Source organism: Mustela putorius, unplaced genomic scaffold, assembly GCF_011764305.1.
Source record: "Mustela putorius furo isolate JIRA1106 unplaced genomic scaffold, ASM1176430v1.1 tig00000228_pilon_pilon_pilon, whole genome shotgun sequence".
Classification (NCBI taxonomy): domain Eukaryota; kingdom Metazoa; phylum Chordata; class Mammalia; order Carnivora; family Mustelidae; genus Mustela; species Mustela putorius.
Window position 1 is genome coordinate 5,069,612 of NW_025421322.1, and position 11,106 is coordinate 5,080,717.

An 11,106-nucleotide genomic window follows, 5' to 3' on the forward strand; every position below is an offset into this window, starting at 1 on the left:
TCAACCTTGAGAGTGGTATTTCTCAAAGTACAGGCTAGAACCATCATTGTCAGCATCACCTGGAACACCTCCTAGAATAGATTCTTGGGTTCCATTTCCAGAACCATCATCTGTGAGGTTGGGGACCTGGAATCTAATTTTAAACAAACTCTCCGGGTAGTTCATATTACACGTTTAAGAACTACAGCTTAAGTGCTCCAGCCGTTATGATCGTATCCCAACTTCAAGCAGTTTTCTTCCACAGGATCTCTCATCTGGCTCTTTTGGAAGGAGGGTATCTCATTCCTCTTCATGGGACCCATTCAGTTACCTATACTCTAGTTCATTCTCCCTCCTACCCATTATCAGAAGTGAAATCTCCTTTAACCTTCTCTTGGTGGAGACTGGGTCCTCAGGTCACCATTACCCTTCGCTTATTCCAGTCTTTCTTAATTACATTTCCTATTTGTTTCAGGAGGTTGGTCACCTGAGTTGGTCACCTGCACTAGAAATCCCAAGAGCCCCCTAAAACTAGAGCTGGTTAGACTTACTGCTGGTTGGACAGGGTGAGTTTGGCTGACTAGGTCCGCAGCGGTGGGCTGTCCTGGAAGCAGGATGTCAGTGGGTGATGAGCAAGGACTTAATGACCATATGTCCCAGTTTGCTCAGAAAAATCCTGGCCCATACCTGTTGTGGAGGCTTAAATATTGATGGCACCCCTTTCACTTTCCAAGGGTGCGGGGTTAGACACATTAAATCATCAGCCTGGTAATGAGCCTCATGTCAAAACCAAGAGTTGCAGCCCTTTAGCCCTTGGATTGTGTCTAGCCCACCCCCTACCTATCCTCCTAGTCTCCAGTCTCATGCTATGACTCCCTCCTCTCATATTTCCTTAATGAATTTACTTCGGTGTAATAAGTAAATAAGGGATTTTTAAGAAAGGTCCGTGAAGATTGTTGCTATATTTATTCTCTCTGACTGTATCTGGAAAATATTTTTCTTTGATTTCAGCACCTGGCATAGTTGTGTTTCCCTTTTCCCCTTGTTTATTATCCCAATTTGTTTTGTCTTCTGGATACCTAATTGTGGAACTGACAGTATTTCTCTTGGTATGAGGAAGTTTAGAGCTGTATCATGTGGCCTCCTTCTGGCCTCTATGTAAGACTGAACAAGATGTGCTTAAGTCAAGAGTGATTACTTCCATTTCTTCACTTTCAGATTTATTTCTCTGGTACTATGTTGTATGTATCTGTAACTCATCTCATTCTTTTTGAAACAAGGTATAAGCAAAATGTGTCTGAACACAGGCCCACAAACAAACTGGTCCTGATTGTTAGTTACATAGCTGAAAGGGATTATTTTAAAATGTACACAACGAATTATTTCCTCACTTCAAAATGTAGTATTAACAAAATGAATAACATTTTAAGTAATGCTGGATTTAGCATTCTTAAATTACCTCATTATCTAGAAAGTGGAAAGATTCAAACAAAAGGAAATGAACAAAAGGTTAGATTAATTTTCAAGCTGCAATATTTTTAGATATGACCCCGAACCTTATACCAAATAATGCAATGAGGAACACTCACTACAGAAACTGCATAGCCTAATTAGATAGTGTGCAGGAGTGTTTATCTTCATAATGAAATCCTGTACTGTTGGACACGAAGAAAGGGAGAGGAGGAGGGCAGGTCAGAGAATCAGATTTGGGTATGTGCAGTCCAGATAATAATGATGACCCATGAAAAGGAGTCTTTGGCTAGAAGTATGTGGCCTGTAACAGTCTCCAGACAATTCTTTTTACTGTTGGCCTTGATAATATTGCCAGAGTCAGGAGAGGGGGAGCCTGGCTGACTGTGGTTTGTAGATAACATAAAACCACATAAAGAAATTCACTTAAATTAAATTACTGAGAAATACATTTTACAACTAGTTTATTTTGGAGATTGCACTGAATTTACAAGACTCGATGCCAGACATTCTATGTTATTTAATGGATAAATTGGGCATCTAGTTAAATCTGCTTCAAAACATTTGCACCCCAAATTTATGGAGACTATACTGAATATAGTGATTTCTGCCCCTTATCAGTGTGAATAGACACATTTATATGTCTTAAAATACAAGCTTTCAGAGAGTGAGGGAACAAACCCATGTAGCACCTGAAAGAACAAATATTAACATTTTTCTTACTTGTAATATTTTTTTAAGCAAAAGAAGTGAAACATTATAGAGTTGAAACCTCGTTTGGACCTCCCCCAGCCCCAGTCCCATTTCTCTCCTCTCCAAGTAACTGCTATCCTAAAAGTTTTACCCTTCTGGTTCATATCCTTTTATGACATTAAGTGCATATTCCCCAATAACATATTCTGTTGTTTTATGTTCTAAACACAGTTTTTACTAAATAACATTCTTACATAAATGATATTGTATCAAATGTGTCATTCTACAGCAGCCTCTCTTCTTTTTTCCTACTTAACATTGTTTTGCGATCTACCCATATCAATACATGGAAATCTAGTTTATTTACTTAAACTTCCATATAAATGAGTTTTCTTATATGCGTCTTTTTTTTTAAAAGATTTTATTTATTTATTTGACAGAGAGATCACAAGTAGGCAGAGAGGCAGGCAGAGAGAGAGAGAGAGAGAGGAGGGGAAGTAGGCTCCCTGCTGAGCAGAGAGCCCGATGCGGGGTTCGATCCCAGGACCCTGGGATCATGACCTGAGCCGAAAGCAGAGGCTTAACCCACTGAGCCACCCAGGCGCCCCTTATATGTGTCTTTTTGCACGTATGGGAGAATTTCTCTGGAGTATATACCTAGAAGCAGAATTACTGAAGCACTCTTAAAACTTGAAAAATACTAGAACCTGTCTTATGACTGTCCTTTATTCTGATTATACCTGTAAGTGTTAATATTCAGTGGGTGACCCTAGCCTCAGCAATCAGACAGCAAAAGGAAATTAAAGGCATCCAAATCGGCAAAGAAGAAGTCAAATTATCACTCTTCGCAGATGATATACTATATGTGGAAAACCCAAAAGACTCCACTCCAAAACTGCTAGAACTTGTACAGGAATTCAGTAAAGTGTCAGGATATAAAATCAATGCACAGAAATCAGTTGCATTTCTCTACACCAACAACAAGATAGAAGAAAGAGAAATTAAGGAGTCCATCCCATTTACAATTGCACCCCAAACCATAAGATACCTAGGAATAAATCTAACCAAAGAGGCTAAGAATCTATACTCAGAAAACTACAAAGAAAGAAATTGAGGAAGACACAAAGAAATGGAAAAATGTTCCATGCGCCTGGATTGGAAGAATAAATATTGTGAAAATGTCTATGCTACCTAAAGCAATCTACACATTTAATGCAATTCCTATCAAAGTACCATCCATCTTTTTCAAAGAAATGGAACAAATAATTCTAAAATTTATATGGAACCCAGAAAAGACCTCGAATAGCCAAAGGGATATTGAAAAAGAAAGCCAACGTTGGTGGCATCACAATTCCGGACTTCAAGCTCTATTACAAAGTTGTCATCATCAAGACAGCATGGTACTGGCACAAAAACAGACACATAGATCAATGGAACAGAATAGAGAGCCCAGAAATAGACCCTCAACTCTATGGTCAACTAATCTTCGACAAAGCAGGAAAGAATGTCCAATGGAAAAAAGACAGCCTCTTCAATAAATGGTGTTGGGAAAATCAGACAGCCACATGCAGAAAAATGAAATTGGACCATTTCCTTACACCACACACAAAAATAGACTCAAAATGGTTGAAGGACCTCAATGTGAGAAAGGAATCCATCAAAATCCTTGAGGAGAACACAGGCAGCAACCTCTTCGAACTCAGCCGCAGCAACCTCTTCCTAGGAACATCGCCAAAGGCAAGGGAAGCAAGGGCAAAAATGAACTATTGGGATTTAATCAAGATCAAAAGCTTTTGCACAGCAAAGGAAACGGTTAACAAAATCAAAAGACAACTGACAGAATGGGAGAAGATATTTGCAAACGACATATCAGATAAAGGACTAGTGTCCAAAATCTATAAAGAACTTAGCAAACTCAACACCCAAAGAACAAATAATCCAATCAAGAAATGGGCAGAGGACATGAACAGACATTTCTGCAAAGAAGACATCCAGATGGCCAACAGACACATGAAAAAGTGCTCCATATCACTCGGCATCAGGGAAATACAAATCAAAACCACAATGAGATATCACCTCACACCAGTCAGAATGGCTAAAATCAACAAGTCAGGAAATGACAGATGCTGGTGAGGATGCGGAGAAAGGGGAACCCTCCTACACTGTTGGTGGGAATGCAAGCTGGTGCAACCACTCTGGAAAACAGCATGGAGGTTCCTCAAAATGTTGAAAATAGAATTGCCCTATGACCCAGCAATTGCACTACTGGGTATTTACCCTAAAGATACAAACGTAGTGATCCGAAGGGGCATGTGCACTTGAATGTTTATAGCAGCAATGTCCACAATAGCCAAACTATGGAAAGAACCTAGATGTCCATCAACAGATGAATGGATAAAGAAGATGTGGTATATATACACAATGGAATACTATGCAGCCATCAAAAGAAATGAAATCTTGCCATTTGCGACCACATGGATGGAACTAGAGCGTATCATGCTTAGCGAAATAAGTCAAGTGGAGAAAGACAACTATCATATGATCTCCCTGATATGAGGAAGTGGTGATGCAACATAGGGGCTTAAGTGGGTAGGAGAAGAATAAATGAAACAAGATGAGATTGGGAGGGAGACAAACCATAAGTGACTCTTAATCTTACAAAACAAACAGAGGGTTGCTGGGGGGAGGGGGGTTGGCAGAAGGGGGGTGGGGTTATGGACATTGGGGAGGGTATGTGCTTTGGTGAGTGCTGTGAAGTGTGTAAACCTGGCGACTCACAGACCTGTACCCATGGGGATAAAAATATATGTTTATAAAAAATAAAAAATTAAAAAAAAATTCAGTGGGTGAAAAAAAATACATGTGTGTATTTGGATTCTCAGAGCTATTCCAGTAGAAAGTCTAAAATTATTAATACAAGGAGATGAATGTTCATAAATCAAGGTCCCTATATGCCTGTTTCTTCATCTTTATAAAAATGAAGATAATGAAAATAACTCTTTTTTTAAAGATTTTATTTATTTATTTGCCAGACAAAGATCACAAGTAGGCAGAGAGGCAGGCAGAAAGAGAGGAGGAAGAAGGTTCCCCGCTGAGCAGAGAGCCTGATGCGGGGCTCGATCCCAGGACCCTGGGATCATGAACTGAGCTGAAGGCAGAGGCTTTAACCCACTGAGCCACCCAGGCGCCCCTGAAAGTAACTCTTTAGAGTTTCTGTGAAAATTAGATGAAGTAATATAAAAATATTTTGCATGGCACTTAGTAACCGCTCAGTAAAAATGAGCTATTATCAATAGTGTTATTTTAAGATGAGTGGATATTGGATTCAGTGGTATTTAAGTGTTTCAAATTGTGTTTAATATTTTTGGCAGTCTAGCACTGAAGCAGTAAGAAGATACAAAACATTTAAGCAGAGAGAAAATAGTAGGAAAGACAACTAAGCACAAATTAACTCCCGCTGGCAGTGGACAGCCTGTTTTTGCAGGTGCCATCCTCCCCCCAAAGCCACCGCCCTTTTTTGGCCATCCATTCTGTTCAATAGTACTGTCACTTTAGTTCCATGTATGCTAGCCAGGAAACTCATCAGCAATTACCAAAAAAACCAATTCTGTGTCTAGTATGGTTCCAATTTTAAAAATCCCATCTACCTTTGCCAGGGGAATCCCATCAGAAATGTGTTAGAAGACACATTTAAACAGTTATTTCCTGGCAAATGTGGTCAGAATCCAAAATGAGTAATTATAAGTCTGTGTGATATAAAAAGGTGGACAAGAGATGACATGTAGTACCTTGAATACATCAACTGATATTTGGGGCTTGAAGGAAGAATTTGTTACCTTGCTGAAATTCATACTCGGGAGTTTTAAAACAAAAAAACAAAAAACCATCACAACTTTGGAGCTAAAATGACTGTGCCAGGCCAACATTCCTATCAGTGATCAAAGAGAGTAAGATTTTAAAATAGTTGAGTAAGTAAGCAAGGGAGAAAAACATCTGAAGTCTCAGGGTTAGTGTTATGTATTCAATTTCAATTTGTTTCTAGGGGTTTTATATCCTGTGATAAAATCAAAACTTTTAAACAATGTATCTCAAGGACATGAAAGGAAAACTGAATAATTACTACAGCGCTGTCATTATGAGATGGTTTTGTTTAAATAAAGATTCCCACATGCTAAAATTGTATTGCAATTTATTTTTACCGAGAAGAGGAGGGTGCCCAATTCAGATTTTGTACAATGCTGGTTCCGTACATCACCGGAGCTCTTTTAAACGATCTCTGCATTTCAGTTGAATAGAAGAGAAATAATTTGGGAGCAAGCATTCGAGGACTTAGCAATAATACTTGAGACATTCTATTTTCAGAAGTACAAATATGCAGCACCATCAAATTCAAGGATGGGTGACTCAAGTAGATGGTCAATCACCAAGAGGTATTTCTTTTGTTTCCACCTTAGTATTTTACTGATTTCTAGACCCAGTAGAAAAGAAAGTATAGAGGTTTTTTTTCTTCTTTAAAATGAACAATGGATTCTCCTGAAATACTACATTTGGAAGACTTATGTAGGAAGTCTGAAGGAGAAAGTTCCTTTCCTTCTCTTCTCCTTCCAAAGCCCACTCCCATCTCACTCTGATCTAACAATGAGCACTGTTTTAATTTGGCTTCTAATATACCTTTGCACTGATTTTTCACAAGTGAATAATTTCCAGCCTGAGAAACAGAATATATGAATATATGTATTTTCATAATGTCATAAAAATTTTAAAACAAATGAAATAGAAAGAACCTTATAAAATGACATTTCAGTAAGAGGTGATAAGAAAATTAACTCAAAAGCTTCATCTTTTAAATAGAAAATCCTAAAAAAGAAAGTATGTTTGCTATCAAAGACAGAAAACTTCAAACTGAAGAGTCTTAGCAAAGGGTTTGATTTTTGGGTCTTCCAAAGAAGAAAAACACACAGTCATTCTCGATTCTGATTTCCTATATAGCATCTGCTAATTTGTCCCTCTTTGACCTGACCAGTTCCATGGTCTCTGATTCTGGTCAAACCGTGTCACCTCTATGCCCTTTCTTTTCAGTAACTACCCTCTGGACAAGATGCTTGTACCCGGGAATTTGGTTCTACTTTTCTGCCCCCAGCAGCTTCAAATCTCTAGCCTGTCGCCTGCATCCCCAAGCCCGGTATTTACCAGATCTTGGCTCAATCCTATAGCACAGAAGTTAGAACATAACTAACCATTGGATTATCCAATCTTTGTTAGCAACCACAATACTGCAGAAATATCTGCAGATGTTTATGATGGTGAATTTGTGAGTATTATACATGCATATCCAAATGTTTATACACTTTGACACAGAAAAAAAATAGGATAGCTTATAATTTTAAAAATATTTTATTTTATTTTATTTTTTTCTAATACCCTGGTTTTCCCACGGGGTTTATTTGGGCCGACCTGGGGACAGGGAGGCTCTGCATCCAAAAGAAAGTGTTGGGCCTCTTGGGGGTGAAGCGTGGCTTGTGCTGGTCATGCAGGACCCAGCGAAGCAGCAGGATCTTGATCGTGGGGAGTCCTGGAACTATCTGATGGCCATTTGGCGGCACTTGCTGGCTGTAGTCTCCTTCATCTTTGTGATCTGGATAGAGTGGGCCTGGTGCGGTGCCAGTGCCCACAACTCACAGCAAAGGATGACAGTGCCTGCCATGTTCAGCTCCTGGCCAGTGATGTGGGAGACCCTGTGGGAGTCATAGCACAGCCGGATGCCAGCACTCTTTACCCACAAGGGAGATTTCTCCAACACCTGTCCACAGTCAACAATTTCCCCTGAAGACTTCATCTTCTTCAGCTGAGATGAAAAGTGCCAGAAGCAGAACTCGGTGACCACATGATTAGGTGCAAAGATTCACACCCAGTAGAGGGGCAGAGTGCGACATTCGGGGTGGGCAGGCAGCTCCCCACCACCTTGTACTCTTGAAGTGTGACCCAGACCTTCAGGGCCTTCTCTCTGCTCTCCCTGCCACCCCAGAAAGGACTAGAATAGCTCATAATTTTAACAGACACGACATGTAAATCATGTCTTTGATTTCCTTTCTTCTTTCCTCCCTTTTTTGTTCATTTGATTAACATACCAGGTGACCGATGTCCATTGACAACTGAATGGCTAAAGAAGATGTGGCATTTATATACAATAGGATATTCCTTGGCCATCCAAAAGAATGAAATTTTGCCATTTGCAATGATACATGGATGAGACTAGGGTGGATTATGCTAAGTGAAATAAGTCAGAGAGAGACAAATATCATACGATTTCCTTCATGTGGAATTTAAGAAACAAAACTGATGAACATAGGGAATGGGAAGGAAAAATAAAACAAGATGGAGAGGGAGACAAACCACAAGAGACTCTTAACTCTAGGAAACTGAGAATAACTGAGAGGAGGTGGGTGGGGGGATGGGGTACCCAGGGGATAGACATTAAGGAGGGCACTTAATGGAATGAGCGCTGGGTGTTTTATGCAACTGATGAATCTCTAAATTCTATCTCTGAAACTAGTAATACACCGTATGTTACTTAAATTGAATTTAAATTAAAAAAAAAAACATATCGGGGGTGCCTGGGTGGCTCAGTGGGTTAAAGCCTCTGCCTTTGGCTCAGGTCATGATCCCAGGGTCCTGGGATCGAGTCCCACATCGGGCTCTCTGCTCCGCGGAGAGCCTGCTTCCTCCTTTCTCTCTCTGCCTGCCTCTCTGCCTACTTGTGATCTCTCTCTGTCAAATAAATAAATAAAAATCTTAAAAAAAAAAATCAGGTGACAAGAGATAAAAAATCAGACATAGTCCCTGTCTGAACAATCACAGAATCGAGAGTAAAAATTCGAGTTGGAAGCTTGCTTAGCCTGTGACAAAGTTATATGCCACACTGGTGTTTTTAAAGGGGCTCATTGCCTAAAACCCTCAGAAGTACTTCTAATCACATGACCTTGACAGTCTATTGCTGCTTCCAATAGGTTGTCGTCTTTGAGCCTCGTTTCCAGCCTGGCTTCCATCATCTTTGCTTGCAGACCGAACCCTCTTACTCCTTTTTCATCCCACTCTCTCAATCACACCAGTTTCCAATCTGCCTGCTTTTCCATTCTTGCTTCTGACCTTTGCATACCAGCTAACCTCAAATTTATAACCCCATTATTCATTTCTTACTGATTTCTAACGTAGCTATTCCCAGCATTTCCTGTTCTTCGAAATTCCTAATGTCCACATTCTTTCATTCATTTTATTTAACAAATACTAATTGAGAATCAATAATATACCACCTGCTACACTAGGCGATGGGCATTCCCAGTAAACAATACAGACTCAATCCCCGCCCTGACAGATCTTATGGTCTAGTGAGGGAAACAAAAAAGCTTCCCACCCATTCTGCTTTGCTGGAAACAATCAGGCCTTTCGCAAGCAACAGCCTCTTCATCTTCCCTTTCCCTATGTCATCTCTGCTTCTTTGTTTCTACCTTTCCTCCTGTCTCAGAGGAAGAGCCAATCTTATTTACTTTCCCATAGGAGCTCTTGAATTCATTCCTTTCTTCCCTCTTCCAATACCTTATCCCTTATGGTTCTTCATACTTTTTATTCTAAAATAAATGATAATATCTTAAACACTTTAGACGGTCTGCATTAAATACAAAGTTTTTAAATTTTCTTTGATGAAAGAAATGCTGAGTACGTTTGTTAATATCTTCAAATTATAGAACTGGCAGTTTCTTTGAATGCTATCTTATGTTTTCTTCTTTTTGAAATCTGTGTTCTGTCCCAAAATAATCAACATAGGAGCCAGTGGATTAACATTCTTGGATCTGATCTAAACATTCTAATGAATAGTTCCTTAGCAGATATGTCAGGATCCTTTCTTTTTAGATGATTTTATTTGGATTGCCTTCCAGGTACTTTCTATTTTGCTATAAAAATATTCCCACACATACAGGCTTGGTTTTTCAATCTTAGATTGGCTAAGAAGAACAATTGGCTCACAAGAACAATTATTTTCTCTTTCTGATCTCCTAATTTTGGATTGGCAAGGAAGAGTACTTCAGTATTTAGGAATTCTTATAGAAATTTCCTTTTAGATTTAGTAATTACTTCTCATACACAGTTTACTGCATCCATTCATGAAAACTCTCTCCTGTAGGTGATGTCACCCGTTACTTTACTATGATCATAACCTGGAAAATCCTGAGTGTATGATCTTTCAATTCCAGTGTCTTATTTTTTTAGAGAGAGAGTGTCAGAAATTTCCCCTTAGGAAAACATCTGGTTCCTCTTTTTAAAATACTGCTTCTAAAGAAGGGCATCACACGAATCAAGTTTGGAAAGGTGAAGAGAACACCGCTGATGGTTTTATTTCAGCCTTGCTCTTCAAGACAGCATTTCTTCTTCAGGGACACAGAATATGGGAGGAAGCAGGGCTAATATATTATATTTTTATTGCTGTTGACACAATCTGACAGTGAGCTATTGAAGAGATTTGTGGGAAAAAACTGAGAAATAAATCCTGCCAAAAAGGTAGACCTTTCAAATATTTGAGATATGGGTTCTACTATCTAGTGAGAGTCTCAGACCTTGGTCCTTCTTTCCAGGTGCCTTCAATGCATGTATTACGGGAGACAGGATGCAAGGGTTGTTAGCATAACGGCCTACACCTGGAATAACCTACCTTCCTTCTCTGGGTCAGGGAAGAGTCTCCACTTTTGACCACAACCTCAGTGTCCCAGTTGCACATCTTCTTTAATGATCATGATTGGCACTTTCCCAGAGCCTCAACCGCCTAGGACCTCTTGGTACAGAAGCAGGCTCAAGCTAATAGGAGAACAGCATGGGGGCCGAGAAAAACAGCAGAGACGAACTGAAGCAAAGCAGCCAGATCCAATCAGGGAGAGGTCAGCAGTTAAAATCATTGAGTCAGAACAACAAGGT

The 11,106-nt window shown here is 39.6% G+C and overlaps 1 pseudogene; it reads right to left on the bottom strand.

Moving 5' to 3' along the window:
• LOC123391439 lies at positions 1-8,187 on the bottom strand (annotated as a pseudogene).
• Positions 8,188-11,106: the final 2,919 nt, after the last annotated feature.